This window comes from Aotus nancymaae, unplaced genomic scaffold, assembly GCF_030222135.1.
Source record: "Aotus nancymaae isolate 86718 unplaced genomic scaffold, 86718_ANA_hifiasm-v0.15.2.pri h1tg000048l, whole genome shotgun sequence".
NCBI lineage: Eukaryota > Metazoa > Chordata > Mammalia > Primates > Aotidae > Aotus > Aotus nancymaae.
This window is the reverse complement of record NW_026988462.1, coordinates 15,275,413-15,294,231: the sequence shown is the minus strand read 5'-3', so window position 1 is coordinate 15,294,231 and position 18,819 is coordinate 15,275,413. Positions and strand designations below refer to the sequence as shown.

Sequence of the window (18,819 nt, the reverse complement as noted above, 5' to 3'; positions counted from 1 at the left end):
GAGGAGGCCGGCTCAGGCAGGGTTTGTGGGGCCCAGGATGGTGACAGCACGAGTCTTGAGTGCTTGGCAGCTGAGGAATGTAGGGGGGTCGGGTAGTGGCAGCAATGAGGGGCGGGCCAGGGTGACCCGAGCCAGAGGCCAGGATTGAATGCAGCTGAGGCCAATGGTCCCAGAGTCCTCCCCAGTGGGGGTCGGGCGGTCAGGAAGGAGGATGGCTTATGGCGGGGTTGGAGGGGGGTGCCCAGGGCTCAGAGCTTGTGAGGGTTCACCCACTTATAGGTACCCTCGTGCTGGAAACCCACTCTCTTCATCAGCTCGTCTGCCTCTGAGGCACCTTGGCTGCCACAGATGTAGGGGATGGGCTGGGGCTTCTGCTGCTCCATCTGGTGCAGCAGCGGGGTGATGATCCGCCAGGCCTCCTGGAGCTCGTCGCTGCGCAGGAAGTACATCTGGCTCCCGCAGAAGACGTCCAGGAGGAGGCGCTTGTAGGTGCCAGAAAGCTTCACGTTCTTGTATCTGTTGCTGTAGGTCAGGTCCAGCTCCGACTCCTTGGGGTTGAAGAACATGCCCGGCTTCTTGGTCATCATCTTGATGTACACGGCCTCGTGGGGCTGCACGTGGATCACCAGCTCATTGTGCCTGCACTGCTGGCAGAAGATGTCGCCGGCCACATCGCGGAACTGCAGCCTCATCTTGGCCTTGCACTTGTTCAGGGTCTTGCCGCAGTGCGCAGGATGAAGGGCACCCCATCCCACCTCTCGTTCTCCACGTAGAGGACGATGGCGGCAAAGGTGGCGGTGGTGGACCAATGAGGCACCATGGGGTTATCCTGGTATCCTTTGGTGGCCTTGCCCTCTCCCTCGGGGTTCCCCACGTACTGGCCCAGGACCACGTTGTTGGCCTGCACCCCTGAGATGCATTTCAACACCTTGACCTTCTCATCATGGACATCATCCGAGTTGGTGGAGATGGGCTTCTCCATGGCCATCAGACACAGCATCTGCAAGAGGTGGCTCTGCATCACGTCCCGGATGATCCCAAATTCATCGAAATAGCCCCCGTGACCCTCGGTGCCATGGGGCTCCTTGAAGGTCAGGATGGAGTCGAAGATCCTGTTGGCAAATCTCAGCACCATGAGGTTTTGCATCATTTTCTTGCCCACGTAGTGGTCGATGCAGTAGATCTGGTCCTCGCGGAACAGGGAGGAGATGTGGTTGGACAGCCGCTCGAAGCTTCACAGGTCCCTCCCGAAGGGCTTCTCCAAGATGATGCAGTTCCAGCCTGTCTGGTTCATGCAGGACTCGTGGATGTTCTTAGTAACGGCCTCACAGACCGTAGGAGGCAAGGCCAGGTAGAAGAGGTGGTTGGCCTGTGACCCCCGGTGGAGGGCGTTCATGTGGCTGTTGAGGTGCTGGTAGGAGGCTGCGTCATAGTACTGGCCGGCCACATAGGAGTTGTGGGCAAAGTCCTCCAGCTTGAGCTCCTCCTCTGCGGTAGCCTTGAAGAAGGGCTCACTTTGCTTGCGGACATCAGCCACCGTGAGGCAGGAGGAGGCATAGCCCATGATGAAAGTATTCTCCGGCAGAAGGCCATCCCGCCTTCTAGATGGTGGGGTAGATCTTCCTCTTGGCCAGCTCACCTGATGCACCCATCATGACGACTATGTGTGTATCCGGCTGATGGAAGGCATTGCCCTGGAACAGCTCTTCCCACAGGATCCCGCACACCTGGGTCCGGCTCAGGGCCACCTGCTAGGCCATGATGCTGTCTGCACTTTGTCGCCGCCGCCCTCCACGATGGCAGCCCGGAAGTGCACGGCCGTTTCAAAAAATGTGAGCATTTTATGACATCAAGTTGTATACATTAAATATACACCATAAAATTTATTTAAAATATATATACCCTTCAAAAGAAAAATAGAAGAAATCTTTATTCAAACCCATGTCCTTCTGAAATATAATGTGATTTTAATCTTTTTATTCTTAAATTGCTTGTTCAACATTTATAACTCAAATAAAAATCTATTTCCACATCTACCACTTCTAATAAAATTATTCCTACTCGTGTTGAACATTATCTTTCAGAACATCCCTGTATTAAATGACCTTCTTTCAAAAAATTTTTGATACATCATTCTATCCTTCTTATACAATTGTTCCTTCTATCACAGTATTGTTTGTTCTGCTGTAATCCTTTTCCTTTCCCTTTGCTTTTTAAAAATATCTTCCAGTTGTCTCCCTTAACCCTCCCACGCGTAGGAATCCTCCCTCTGCCACACCCAACACTATCTTCCTTTTCCCACAATATATGTTCTCAGAGAGGCAGTTGCTGGTTGCACACTATGCTTTCCTGGAAAAAGAAGCGCTCACAGTCCTCGAACTGGTTGAGTCTCCTAACCCTGCTGTTCTGTATGCCTCAGGTCATGGAAGCAATGACTCACAAATTCTGCATGGCTACCAAGGCCTCCTTGATACCAGATGGGACAAACCTGTACCTTCTGGTATATCCCCCCCACTTTTTTTTTTTCTCAAGTCTGTTCAATTCTGAGTGCCTCTGGAAATTCTCCTTTAAGATATTCAAACTGATAATCTTGTGTTTTTTTATTTTTGAGATGGAGTCCAGAGTCTTGCTGTCGTGGCCCAGGCTGGAGTGCAGTGGTACAATCTCGGCTCACTGCAACCTCCGCCTCCTGGGTTCACGCTATTCTCCTGCCTCAGCCTTCTGAGTAGCTGGGATTACAGAGGCCGGCCACCATGCCAGGCTAATTTTTGTACTTTTAGTAGACACGGGGTTTCTCCATGTTGGCCAGATTGGTCTCAAACTCCTGACCTCAGGTGATCCACCCACCTTGGCCTCCCAAAGTGCTGGAATTACAGGATAACCCACCGCGCCCAACCAGTATATACCTTTTATGGGAAAGTGGCTGGCCTCTGCTCAGTTTAGTATTTTATCAGACTCCATGGTGTTGAAGTGTAAGCTTTTACCCAACCTCATGGCTACCTGGGGAGTCTCTTGAGATTACTTGAATGAGTTCTTATATTTTGTGGACAGTATTGAACCCAGGAATGTGAAAAAACTCAGTGAAGAGTTACTGCTTTTCATCCCTTCTGCTTTCATCCCTTAAATGAGACTTTTCTGATAAAAGAGCAGACCCAAATGACACAACTGGCCAGACCTTAGGCAGCTGTCAGCGCTAGACGGCCTGGCTAATCAGCCCCACCTGAACACTTTTACAGATTCTTGGCCACTGCATGAAAGTTACCTCCATTAAGGTGATGAATTCTGGCAATCTCCTGCCTTGTAGAAATCCAAAATATAAAACAATTTAACAAACAACACAAATTAGGCTAAATATACTAAAGCCAAGATATAAGATCTTACCCAAACACATTTATCTGTTTCAGAGTTCTAAATATTATTCATGTGACCAAGGCACTCATTTCACTTAACAAAATACACAATGCAGAGTTCTTAGTAAGACATTCAATGGGAACTTTCACCTTCCTTACCTGCCTCAGGATGCAGGCATTTTAGAGCATTTCACTCATCGAAATACACAATGCTGACATCTTAATAAGGCATTCAATGGGAACTTTCATCTTCTTTATCCACCTCAGGATGAAGGCATCATAGAGCATCATAATGGCTGAGTTAAACATACCCAAATTCAACTAACTGCAATATGGCATGTTACAGTCAGCAGTCAAAAAGCAAGAGTTGAAGCATAATAAAGAATCTATAACCATGTTTTCATAGTTGACTGCTATCAGTTTTTGATTTTGTACTTCCTTCTTTCCCTTGCTCCCCACACATGTACAAGCTGATGAGAAAGCCTAGCTTCTCTGTCCTTTGCTGTTGATGAAAAAATCACATCATCTTAGCCCCTGCCCATGCAGAGGAACTCTTACCCTGAGTCGTAACCCTCTTCATAACAAAAATCTTAAGCCATTCTTCTTTCTTTGCTCTGTCAAGACATTTTGAGATACCTTCCTGTTCCTTTAGACATCAGTTATATATACAGAAAACCTTTTCCTATCCTCCTGGTGTGAGCATGTAGCAACATCAATCTCAACATCGGAACTGAATTTTTGATGTCGGAGTATCCATCCTGCCTTTCAAGCAGGACAGAACAGAGTATTAACAGAATGCTATGTATGTTAGGTAAGTTAAAATATGTGAGGCACTTAGGACAATGTCTGGCCTATAGCCAACGTTCACCCTACCATGTAAGTTATTTTATTAGTAAATGCCATGCACCACTCCTCTCCCTCCCAGTGTTTTGACATTTTAAACACTATATTAAGGTAAATATGGTTTCTGGAAAGAAGTATAAGCATTTAAAACATGATTTCTTAACTTTGGAAGCAGTCAATCACTCCCGGGAAAATATTAAGATAAATGATTGAAACTACAGTAGCAGCAATAAAACAGTCATGTATCTTTCATATAGTATCCTAACCCCACTTGAAAAGCATTAATATAAATTATGTACATATGCAGATTTCTGGCCCATTATGTACAGCTCAGCCTTCTAATTCCAGTTTTCCAGCTTTGCCATTCCAAATTTCTGACATAAGTCCTAACCATCCAATACATTATAGGAACTGGAACAGATATTGACCTCAGAGCAATTATTCTTTTAGCCATAAAGCAAATAATGTAGAGAATTTCTAGTTTTACTTACTGTGAGAATGTCCCTGCTCTCACATTCTTTAGTGCCAGTGCTAAATAAGGCTGTAAATAACAGAGAAGCTCACTTTGCCACAGTGCTGACATATCCAGCGGAATTACCTATAAACTGACTCAATATGCTTTTTTCTTTCTTTCTTTCTTTTTTCTGAAATGATCAGGTGAAGCAGATAATTTAGATTTGTTTGCTCAAGATTCCTTCTAACTTTCTTCCAGTATGCTAGGATTCTGGACGTGATTTATATTCTGCTAAGCAGTTTCACTGGTACATGACTTGAATTTGTAATTGAGTCATGGAGACAGTGAGGAAGGCAAAATGCATCAATTTTGCTGATATGAATCAGGTCACGGTGGATGTGACTCTGGGACCAGAAGCAGTGATGACATCTTCTTATCTCAATAGGCAGCTTTTATATACTACAACTTTTTACACAAAGTAGGCTCCTCTGTTTGATAGCTTCATTCTGTAGTGTGGCAATGGGGCAATGGAAGAATTTCCTGAATATTTAATTTAGCACGTATCATTGCTCCCCAGATCTCCTAATATTAGATTAATAACTTATTTTATAGTAACAATTATGTCTCCTTAAAATTAGCTAGAGTGAATTATCTTTTCAGTAGTGATAGATCTGCCTGTCAGAGTAATTGCACAGTGCTGTTGCAAGCTACAGATAGATAAAAAATGAAAATCTGGGATTTCGTTTCAGAGACGAATGATTTTGAAAACAGCAAGAATTTTGTTAACACTGGTATATGGCTACTGGTAGTAGTATTGATGTGTTAGGCACATAGTACTTACATTATCACTGTGGTTACCTTAAATAAAGGGTATAAAAAAGGCAATATTTTAGCAAAGTGTGCGGTCTCTGAAATAAGCTATTTCTTTAATAAAATAAAAATTATGGGGGTCTGTGGAGTGAATTGGTGATCTGTAACACAAACCATTTAAGGGAAGAAAACTACAAACTAATCATTTAAATTTTCAGGTTAAAAATTTTCACTCATTCAGGAAGTTTCTGTAATTTCTTTCAATCATTTAACCATCCATAAGTCTCATGTTGCAAAAATATCAGATACAGAATCTGCCTTTTCAAATAGCTGTTTAAAGCCTAAATTAATTTTGCAGCTTCACAGTAAATGCTACGTGACCATCAAGGTATTAATTGGAACAAGACTGAACATGGAAAACTGGAATAGGGTTTTCAGTGAAAATTGGGAACACTATGAATAAACAAATTAAAAAATTCTTCTAAACCTTTTGTTGACAACAGAAACTGATCTGTTTCCCTTGTCTAATATACCTGTTATAATTTTATTTGAAACAACACATATCTTTATCTAAATCCAAGAGTATTACCTTGCTGTAGGAATCCTACGCCCTCTGCCATGGTTGCATTGAGACAAATGTCCTGACCTATGATGAGAGTTAGATAAGAGTATGTCCCAGGGGAACAGAACAAGGTCTGGCACCAAAGTAGAAGACAGAGGCTCAGACTAAGGAGGAAATAAGTCAAACATAGATCAAACTATTTTTATATGGAAGTACTTAAAATTACTCTTTAAACATGTCAATTCAAGAGTGGGAATGTTTCAAATTGTTTGCCAAAGTGAATGATTAGAGTGTGTATTTCATACCTATGCTAAATGAAGTTGAGATGTCAGATATTATTTGTTGAAAATTAGGAGGAATCTAAGACTTAAGAAGATAGAAGTATTGAAGGACTTTTACCATATACAAATCAACAACTTACCTCAAAATATCTGTGAAGGTGTCAGACGACATCCCCTTGCACTATGTAATGACAAATGCATTGTTGTGAAGAAAAGTAGTGTCTATGAAGAGCTCTCTAGTAATTTCTTCTTTAAGTCATGGATGAAAGTGGAGAATTCTGCCATTAAAATAGTTCTAAAAAATTCAGAAAGAATAATGGAAACACATTGTGACAGAAGCCAAATGACAACACTTAATTATGAATGGCAAAGTAGCCTATATGGTTAGACTTTGTTTCCCTACCCAAATCTCATCCTGAATTGTAATGCCATAATCCCCATAATCCCCATTTGTTAAGGGAGAAACCAGGTGGAGGTAACTGAATCATGGCAGTAGTTTCCCCCATGTTGTTTTCATAATACTGAGTGAGTTCTCAAGAGATCTGATGGTCTTATAAGGGGCTCTTCCTTTTTCATCTGGCACTTCTTCCTGCCACCTTGTGAAGAAGGTACCATGTTTTCCCTTCATCTTCTGCCATGATTGTCAGTTTCCTGAGGCCTCCCCAGCCATGCTGAACTGTGAGTCAATTAAATCTCTTTCCCTTATATATTATCCAGTCTTAGGCAGTTGTTTATAGCAGTATGAAAACAAAATAATACAGTAAATTGGTACAAAGAGTAAGGTGTTGCTATAAAGATACCTAGAAAGGTCAAAGTGACTTTGGAACTGGAACAAGCAGAGGTTGGGAACAGTCTGGATGGAGATTCAGAAGAAGACAGTGAAAAAGTTTGGAACTTCCTGGAGACCTGTTTAATGGCTTTGATCAAAATGCTGATAGTGATATGGACAATGAATCCAGACTGAGGTGGTCTCAAATGAAGATGATGAACTTGTTGGGAACTTGAGCAAAGGTTACTCTTGCTATGCTTTAGCAAACAGACTGTGGCATTTTGCCCCTGCCCTGGAGATCTGTGGAATTTTAAACTTGAGAAAGATGATTTAGGGTGTCTGGTGGAAGAAATTTCGAAGTAGCAAAGCATCCAAGAGGTAACTTGGGTGCTCTTAAAAGCATTCAGTTTTATGCATTCATAAAGAGATGGTTTGGAATTAGAACTTATGCTCAAAAAGGAAGCAGAGCATAAACATTTGGAAAATTTTCAGTCTGCAATGAAATAGAAAAGAAAAACTGATTTTCTGAGGAGAAATTCAAGCAGGTTACAGAAATTTGCATAAGTAACAAGGAGCCAAAACCTCTTTCCTTTTAAACCATCCAGTCTCATGCAGTTCCTTATAGCAGAAAAAACAAACAACCAAAAAAAAAAAAAGAAAAAAAAAAAAAACTAAACTAAAACAGTGGTCCTGGACCACTTAACAGAAAGAAGAACTACAGTGGCAATCAGAATGTTTTAATTAGATGGCTTCTTTTTGGTAACAAACTGATAATAGAGACCCTGGAAATGAAATATACAGTATGTTTTATTGGCACCATAGAAAATAACATCGAGTTGTATTAAAAAGTCCTCATTTGAGTCTACAGGGAAATATTAACACTTAAGATAATTAATTCTATAGATGCTTATAATATTTCCTTTGTAACCTCCCAAAATAAAATAATGAAAAATACATTGGAGGGAGGCAGCAAATCACACTGCCATGAATGCACCTATGCAACAACTTTGCATGTTTTTCACATGTACCCCAAAACCTAAAATGCAATAAAAAAAAATAAATAAATAAATAAAAAAAAAGAAAAATACATTAAAAATAGCCTGGAAGAAAAATAAAGAACAAGAGATATGATAATAGCAACAAAATTTGAAAGTTGGTTAGTAGATGATTAAGAGAGTATTATAATAGTAGTGGATGAAGCTGCAAGCCCAATTTACAATAAAGAATCCTCAGAAGGCTCCAGAAACAACACAGACAGTTATGTTTGCCACTGGTCTGAGGGAACTGTGTTAAGTAAGGAGACTTCAGTGATTTTTTATTAAAAAGTACTTAGATTCATGTGTTCCCTTTTGAGTTTATGATACTGGATGATTATATCCCACTACAGCATTCTGGAAAGTTACTTTCTAAGTTATGATTCATCACATAAAAGGGAACTTCCATAAGATTATCAGTAAACTTATCAGCAATAACATTACAGGCCAGAAGGGAGTGGAATAATATATTCAAAATATATTCAAAAAGCTGTTAGGAAAAAAATAAACCTGTCAAAACAGAATATTGTATCTGACAAAACTCTCCTTAAAAAAAAAAAAGAAATAAAAACTTAGACTTTTCTACATAATCCAGCCAAAAGTGTTTGTTACCATGTTATCTTTTCTAGAAGAAATGTTAAAGGGAGTCTTTCAAGTTGCAATGAAAGTCCAGTGGACAGTGACACAAAGTGATATGAAATATAAGATTCTCTGGGAAAAGTAAACAAATGAAGAAATACAGTAATCTGTTCTATAGTAATTTTGGTTTATATCATATGAATAGCAAAGCATTTAAAATGATAAAAACCAACTAGGAATAGATGGAAACTATTTCAACAGGATGATGGCCATTTATGAAAAGCCCACAACTGTCATACTCAATGGGAAAGACTGAAGGATTTTCCTCTAAGATTAAGCACAAGGCAAGAATTCCCACTCTGCCATTTTTATTCAACATATTATGGGAAATTCTAGCCATAAAATTAGACAAGACAAAGAAATAAAAGGCATCTAAACTAGAAAGGAGGAAGTAAAATTATTTTTGTTCATAGATACCACAATCTTACAAGTAGAAAATTAGAAAGACTCACTCCTCCCCAACAATAACAACAGCAACAACAACAAAACCTGTTAGAACCAATAAACAAATTTAGCAACATTGCCAGGTGCAAAATCAACATGAAGAAATCAGTTGCATTTCTGTACATGGATAGTCATCAATCAGTAAAGGAAATTAATAAAACTATTTCATTTGTAAACCTAACCAAGAAGGTAAAAGACTTGTGTAATGAAATCTACAAAATATTGTTAAAATAAATTACAGAAACCACAAATATATAAAGAGATATACCAGGTTCATGGCTTAGAAGGCTTAATGTAGTTAAGATGTCTATACTATCCAAAAGAATCTACAGAATGAATACAACTTCTATCAATTTCTCAACAACATTTTTTTGCAAAAATGAAAAAAGTTAACCAAAAATTTATTTGGAATTTTATGGGACACAAATTATCTAAAACAATAAAAAGAATAACTAAGCTGGAATACTCATATTTCCTGATTTCAAAACATTACAAATCTGCAGTCATCAAAAAGGTATTGTACTGGAATAAAGACAAATAGATCAATAGAATAAAATAGCCCAGAAATAAAGTCACTTGTATGTGGTAAAGTGATTTGACAAAGATACCGAGACTATTCAATAGGGAAAGGAAAAATCTCTTGAAGAATTAGTGTTGGAAAAACTGTATACTTTATGTAAAAGAATTAAGTTTGACTCTTCCCTCACATGATATACAAAATTTAATTCAAAATAAATTAAGGTCCTAAATATCCAAAATAAAACTATAAAACTTCTAGGGGAAATGCTTCATAACACTAGACTTGGCAGTGATTTCTCAGATATAACACCAAAAGCTCTGGTAATAAAAACAAAAATAGACAAATGGAACTTCATTAAACTTGAAGACTTTTGTGTATCAAAATGCAGAATTAACAGAATGAAAGATAATCTCTGGAATGAGAGAAAATATTTACGAATCATACATCTGCTCAGGCACTAATATTCAGAATTTGTTAGAAACAACATCTCGACAATAAAAAAGTCAAATAACCCAATTAAAAATGGTGGTTCAAAAACTTGAATAGGCATTTCTCCAAAGATGATATGCAAATGACCAACAAGTATATGAGAAAATGTTCAACATCATTAATCATTAGAGAAATGCAAACCAAAATCACAATGAGATAGCACCTCATATCCATTAGGATGGCTACTATCAAAATGAAAAACAAAAACCAAACCAACCAAACAAACAGAAAAATCCAGAAAACTATGGCAAGAATGTGGAGAAATTAGTACACTCATGTACTCTTGTTGGGATTGCCCAATGGTGCAACTGCTATGACAAACAACATGGAGTTTTCTCAAAATATTTAAAATAGAACTACTATATGAAACAGCAATCTTACTTCTGGGTATATATCCAAAATTCTTTTTGAAAGCATAGTCTCAAAGTATATTTGTACACCCATATTAAAGATAACACTTGTAACAATAGCCAAGTGATAGAAGCAACTCAAATGTTGATTAACGGATGGTTGGATAAACAAAATGTGGTATATGCATATAATAGAGTATTATCAAGCCTTAAAAAGAAAGGAAATCTTGTCACATGCTACAACATGGATGGACATTAAAAATGTTATACTAAGTGAATTAAGTCAATCGCAAAAAGACAAATACTGTATCATTCCACATATATGAGATATCTAAAGTAGTCAAATATACAGAGACAGAAAGTAGAATGGTGGTTACCAGTGACTGCGGGAAGAGGGGAAAGGTGAGTTGTTTATTCTTAATGGGTATAAAGTGTCAGGTTTACAAGATAAAATAATTGCAGACATCGATTTCACAATAATTTGCATATACTTAACACTACTGAAATGTGCACTTCAAAAAATCAAAATGATAAATTTTATATTATGTATCATTTAACCAAACAAAAATTTCTGAAGTGAAATTCTTTACAATTTATGATTTTAAACTCATCTTTACTATCAATCAAGCAGCTGAGAGTGTAGAATAAAGGCTTGTTATACATGATCACACACAGATTAATTCAAACAGATCCTTTCAGAACAAGCTCCTGGAACATTTATTTTCCAAGACAGGCATGAAACAGAGTACAGAAGACCCCCAAATGGAACCTGTAATACAGCAGTTAAAAAACAGAATCCTCAGGCTGATAGAGAAGGTATATGTCATTATGATAGCTATGTACTAAGATTAAAGAGGTCCAAAACTTTGTCATCAAAACCCGAGCATGACTCACAATATGTTTCTAGTTCCTGCAACAATGGGCTATGATGAACAGTTCTAAGATGGAGATTTGAAGGGGTCCAGATTTCTTTGAACATTTAGAATGACAAAGAAAAACTAAAAAACAAAAAGTGAGCAAATTTATTTTGAAGGAAAATGAGCTTGACAAGGTAGAAGAGTAAAGTAAAATAGGGTTAGATACTGAAAAAACACTGAATTCATAGAGAAGACAATAAATCTGCAATCACCTTTCCCAAAATAAAACGCTTTTAAGAGTGGTAGGAGGAACCTGAACATGAATTCACATGATCAATTTACATACTTACTTTATTAAAAGAAAATCAACTTTGTGGTAGCACTTTCGTATGACTAGAATAAAAACAGTAAGAAGGGAAGCAGACACTCCAAATCAAACAATATATAATACAACAGAATTATCTGGGCTTTGGCCAAATAGAACAAGAAAACAGTATGTTGATGATTTTGTGAGCTTGATTTTGAAAATGATTTCTTTTATCACACTCAAGACCAGCCTGTATACTGACTTCACAAACATCAGCAGGTACTAAGGTGCTAATGTTTGGCTATTCTCTTTTTTAATATGCAACCTACAGAGTTTTGCTGTTTTTTGTTATTTTCCAGAATGTTTTCTAAAAATATATATTTATCCTATACCCTAAAGTGGAATAAAGGTGATGGTGTTTTGTAAAGAAGAAAAAGAGCAAACAACTTGATGAGAATTTAAAAAACAGTGATTTAGAGTCATATTTTGTTTGATATTTGCTGTAAGAAAATAGTAGCTAATACTAAATTCAACTGATTGTAACAGATCCCATGGATTAGTTGCACAGAGGTTATTTCGAGAGTCATCTCCCTTACATTTTTTCTTTTAACGACTTTCTTTTTGCCCTTATTTTAACAAGACAGAGGGCATATTGTGAGCTCTTTCCAATTCCTAAGCTCCAGCAGCAAGCTTGCTTGCAGCTGGAATTCGTAATGTGCTGATGCATCCCAGGACTTTCTTCAGTTACATGTGGCACTTCAAAGACCAATAGAGAGGATCCTGGGGCAGCATCAGAATGGCAAAGAGATCAACATGTGAGGTGCTGCCTTTGAAGAAACACATGTAGCAGTAGACATCAGAGCTTTGGTACATGTGGTATATTTTACTTGAAGAGTCAACTTAATGTACAAAGAGGAACATGGGAAGAATTAGAGTCCCAAAGAGCCTGCTTCATTTAGATGGAAAATAATTTTCTTTGTTATTTAAACATATACAGCAGAACTCCTTATGATATTTATATTTAGGAAATATAGCACAACAAATAAAGACAAAAAGAGAAGAAAAAGAAAGTGATTCAGGAAAAAACAGCTGAGAGCATATACTCTTCACTTTTAATAAATAAGCTCTTTTCATTCCAAAACACAGCAGTGCCTATAATACCAAAACTAGGTTTATTATTTTCATGAAAACAAAACATTGTATCACAGCCTGTATTCTCTATAATGCCTATCTAATTTTCTGGTAATTATTTAATGGGGAAAAGGTGCATTAATTCTCTTGGGTCACTAACCAGAATTTTATCCACTATAACTAAATCTTTACACATGTGCATCTCATTCCTGACACTTAGTAAACAGACCATGTGTGTAGAAGACCATAACACCAAATCTGCTCAAAAAGAGATGTGTTCAAACCAGTTGCCTGGCTTTGGACAATTAAATAAGTCATTGCTTTTTATCAGTAGATTTGTTTAGATTACATAGTGTAAACAGTGCCGTTGGAGAAATTTTAGCTCAATCTGCATGAGAGTTCATAAACTGCAAAGTTTTAGTGAAGCACAAAGGATGGACTATGAACTTTAGTAATATATGGGAAAATTGATTAAAATAAATCTTCATTATTGTGTTGACTAGAGAAATTACTTATTGTTTTCAATTTGTAACTAAGTTTACCAGCAATGTTAAGTGTCTAAACTCTTCCAAATATGGTCACTAAAAATCAAAATGGATTCATCTTGAGAAAATCAGCAATATTAACAAACAAATCTTATAGTAAATGTTAAATTGATAGTAACTGGAATAAGCAGTATGGTATCAATTTTTTTTCTGTCGCTAGTCTCTAGAAATATATTTAAAATTATCAGAAGATGATATTCACTCCAATGAAAATAATACAAATAAAATATTTATTAAAAATATATTGTGATTACAAAGCTGCCTAATAAAAAATGAGACAATGACAGCTAAAATACCAAGAAAGAAGAGAATGCCCCAAGACTGAAGAGATCCCTTGACCTCTTAGCAACTTGAAGACCTTCGTTATCATTGGATAAAGGCCTGTATTAAAATGTAACATTTAGTAATTGTCTAGTTCAGGCTCAACTCCTTAAAGTTGCAGATTAACATCCAAAGCTTAATTTCTGTTTCAGTTTTTTAAAAAATGAAATACATGACATAGACATATTAATACAGATAGTACATTAATGTATATTTAATAAAACATATATTTATTTTCCCACTATCTACCTTAAAATATAATACATCCCCTTATCACTCAAGCTGCTGCTGAGTTACTCATCTGTATCTCATCCCCTTCCCTTTAAGAAGAAACTATTATTCTCAATTTAGTGTTCTTGTTTAACTTTGGTATGTTTTGTAGGCTTGTTATAAATGCATTTATCCCTAAACAATGCAACGTTACTTTTAAGTTTGCCACAAATATCATATATTTGTTTTCTGATGACTCCATTTTCTCTATCCTGTTGCCTAACAAATCCTCAGAAAAATAGTCTCACATGTTGTTATATACAGGTGTATATGTGTTGTATGCATTTGTGTGTCTATTCCTTTTTCAGATCTTAATTTTATGGTACGTTTCTTTCTCAGTTATGAATAGCCTTCCTATTTTCTAGCCTATACATATTTCAAAATCTCTAGAATTAAACCAATTATTACTACTATAAACACATATTTTGAATCACAGTTTTTGAGAACATACTTTTGTGTGACAAGTGAGAAAACTGAGGTAGAATTGTAATAAATGGTTTGTAAAAATGATGCAGATACTGAGTCTTCATATTTTGGATACATTGATTCAGGTGACTTTATGACTATCATCACTTCTGTATTACCATCAGCTTTTATTTAGTATTCTTTCTACAATGAGAGATTAGAATTTGGGAAGATAAGACACAGAGACAAATATGTCGAGACAATAATATTCCTCTATGAATTTAAAACCTATTCTACACTTTTTCCCTGCTTTATATAAAATGTTCATGGGGCATCTGGAGTGAATTTGCATATGATATATAATACTTTAGAAAATAATGCCATCAGAAGAGTAATCCTCTCATTTTATCCAAATTAAATCATCAGTCTTACCTGAAATTACATCTAAACTTCCTCTCCACAGATACAGGGGAAGAATGATCTTTTATTTCTGGCACAAGATTTTTTTGTGCCCCTTTACCAGCCAGAGACATCAGTGGCCGGCAATGTCCCTGCCTGGGCCTCACTCAGCCCTCGGCTCACCATAGGAGGCACCCCGCCCACTTGGCCAACAGCATGCACTCTGGCCCAGATCCCATGCTTACCACAGAATCTGTACTCAGCCAGCAGCTGGGCCAGGCATGCCCCAACCTGCCTTTTCCCTGTGTGCCAGCATCTGGATGAGGGGATCACGTGGTGGCTGAACAGGGATGCCAACACTCCAAAGCCCCAAGGGAGGTGTTACAGCATGTTAACAGCCCTTTCAGTCCACCATTTGCAACCTGGCCAATGGCGGTATGTTAATCGCTCTTTCAGTCTTGTAGCCCCCAATTTGGCCAGCAGGTCTGGGGCTGGCCTAGCCCTGTAGACCTTCCCATTGCATGGAGTGGCTGCCGAGCATCAATGGAGGGCCAAGAGCTACAGTGTTACTGCCTTTTTCATACCTGCATTAAATGGGTTGTGAGTTCTTGTCCCTTGTCCAAGAAGAATGAGGTTATGCTGATAGCTGAAGGGTGAGCAGGGTGCAAAGTTTTATAGAGCAACAACTCTTAGTGGAGAAGAGACATGGAGAGGGCAACCCCCTACTCTACCTGAAGTTGGGTAGCTGCCCCCGTTGCCCGAAGGCAGGCGGTCCCTAAGTGTTGATGAGTCCAGGGCTTTTATAGGCTCAGAATGGAGGAATGGATGCTGATTTACTGGTTTGTGAGTAAGCAAAAAAAGGCTAAAACAAAGGCACTGTCATTTGGGCATGACAGTGTACAAAAACAATTAAGGAAGGGTACGTATATGTAAAATGGGTCAAAGGTGGGGATCAATCAGAGGAAAATGCAACAAATGGGAAGAGAGGTTCTCAATCTGGTTTGTGGCTTTATCTGAGATCTGTAGCTTGGCTTTCAGGCTTTAAATTGTCTTTGGTTTGAAGGTGAGGTTTCACAGGGGGTCCACCCCTATCTGCCTAGGGTTTGCCTGCCTCCTGCTGCTATCAGTTCTAAGAGCAGTCCCCCACTATAGACAACACGTATTTGCATATATACATACACAATGGCTTATATATATATACATATATATATACACACACACAAAATGACTTAATTAATTAATTTATTTATTTATATGGTCTTTCTGTTTTGCCCAGGCAATAGTGCAGTGGTACAATCACAGCTCACTGCAGCCTCGACCTCCTGGTCTCAAGTGATACACCCACCTCAGCCTCTTGATTAGCTCTGAATATAGGCACACACACACCACCATGCTCAGATATTTTTTTTTTCTTTTGGAGAGACGGAGTTTTATCATGTTTCTTAGGTTGGTATAGAATTCCTGGGCTCAAATTATCCACCTGCCATGGCCTCCCAAAGTGCTGGGATTACAGGTATTAGCCATCATGCCCAGCCCAATTAAATTTATTTTTAATTTTAATTCTAGAAAAATAACTATATGATGAAAAATTAAAATCTAGCAAGATTAAAACTACTTAGATATCATATAAATAAATCATTCTAGTAATGTTTTACATAAACTGGAGAAATATTTTACATTTGTCATTATTAAAACAAATAATTCTGCATGATATGTGCCTAAAATGAGAAGAGATAGGATTAAAGTCACTGATTTTTTTCTAGATGTGTATATTTGTGTACACATCAGTACATGAGCATATATTTAATTTGTTTCTAATTTTGAAAGTAATTACATAGTAGGCAAAAAAGCATATTTTTCTATAGATAAAATTAGACTTACAATAAACTTTTCCTATAGATGTATTATAATGAGAAAGACATATTTAGTTAGGAAACAAATCAGTCTACTGCTAATCTATAAATGCTTTTGACATTTGTTTATTAATGAGGTAGAATTTAATAAATATTTTTCTAAGAAAAAAATTGACTGAAAATAAAATAGACATTTTATTGATTTGTATGGTATAAAATGCTTTAAACCCTTTAGTGAAAAACATTCAATGACATCTAAACTTTTTACAGTCCTCCCTCACACACCATACACTGGTAATTGTCCCATGTAGCTTGAAATTTTGGTAGTCTTGAAAACCTTTAGTTATTTCCAAAAATTCAGCATCACTTTTAGATCTTTGGGGTAGTTTTTCTTTCAAGTTAATAATACATTCTAGGGCTGTGAATTGAGAATACGTTTTAAAAAATAGGTTTTGCTCAAGTACAGGGATCAAACCACTTTTAACATTCATTATCCCTTACAGATACGTTTTTGCCCTACTCAAACTCTCAAGGAAATATTTCTCAAACATGATTCCTATCACAGAATCTGACATTTTTCTGAAATCGTTGTAAAGGAATCAGTTGGAGAATATAAAATTCATTTAAGGAAAGTGTTCTGCACTTTATTCCTACATACATCTTAACTCACAACATCTCAGCATGGATGAATTTGCCACTTTTTTAATATCAGGTTTCACATTACTAGAGATATATTAGACAGATAGACAGCCAGACAGATAGATAGATAGATAGATAGATAGATAGACAGACAGACAGACAGACAGACAGATAGATAGATAGATAGATAGATAGATAGATAGATAGATAGATAGATAGATAAAATGTAGACGGCACATGAAAAGTGAGAAACTCTAGACTGAAATATTGAATTCTCATTAGATAGCCTTACTATTTGGTACTCCAGAAGTAATCTATCACAGTATAATATACTATATTTAGATTTTGAGTGATACCATTATTTGGGGAACAAAAAATGTATCCTGACCATAGATAAATTTTTCAGAGACATAGCTTTAGAAAAGTTCACATGAAAATTGAGTTGCTGGAAATTGATTCCCTTCAATGGAAAACCTGTCAATGCTGTAATTCTTCATGGCAATCTTTTAACTACCCAGAGGAACATGAGTTCCCTAATGTACAGAAACATACTGAAACCCATCTTTTTGCCACTGTAAGAAATTTCAATTTATCAGATCTCTATGTGTCTTCTGCATCATCAGTCCCTTTTCTATTCTGGCTCCTATTAATCAGCACAAATAGATCTTCTAGTGTAGGAATATAACAAGTCTTCCTCAACTTCCAAATCAGAAAACCTGAGATGATCTAAAAAGGAAAAAAAAGCTTTCAAACCTGATCTGAATTAATGCAAAGTCACTTACAGTCTTTATCTTACTTGGCATGAATATCTTTACATTTTGTTGCTAAAATATTAGTATGTTTTATTAGAGTGTTACTTTAGACTTATTAAAGGTGTTTCATGGTACACAGTTTATAATGCATATTACCAACTTGACACCTGACCAATTGAAGTTTTTGAATTATATCTGGCCCACGGATTTCAGAAAAGTGTTGTGAACTTGTATTGCTGAAAAAGTAAACAAACTAAAATACATCTTTTGAGCCCTTAGAACACTCCATATTGAATTACGTTCTCTATTATTCAATTATGATTTTTGTTTTTTTTTTCCCCTGCATTCTCTCTACTTCTTAATTTTATTTACGCAAGTGTCTGCATTTTGGTTTCTTTTCCCTCATGTCTTTTTAGGCAAAAGTTGTTTTATTTTCATATATGTGTGTGTATTACATATGTGTATGTACATACACGTATGTACATTTGTGTAACATTTACATATACACATGTATGTATACACACATGTATGTGTATATCACACACATATATATTGTGTGTATACATGTATATATATACAAACTATATATTATATATAATATTGTGTATTATATATACACACACACCATATATGTACACAATATATACAGTGTATTATATATGCATACTATATATACACATGTATATATACACACACAACATATATGTAAATGTGTTGTGTGTCATATAATACACACAGGTATACGTGTGTGTGTATATATACACGTATATTACATATACACACAACACATACATG

The 18,819-nt window shown here is 36.9% G+C and overlaps 1 pseudogene; it reads right to left on the bottom strand.

The window, feature by feature from the left end:
* Positions 1–213: 213 nt before the first annotated feature.
* The window catches only part of LOC105712348 (glucose-6-phosphate 1-dehydrogenase-like), a 62,965-nt pseudogene continuing 44,359 nt past the window's right edge, over positions 214–18,819 (bottom strand).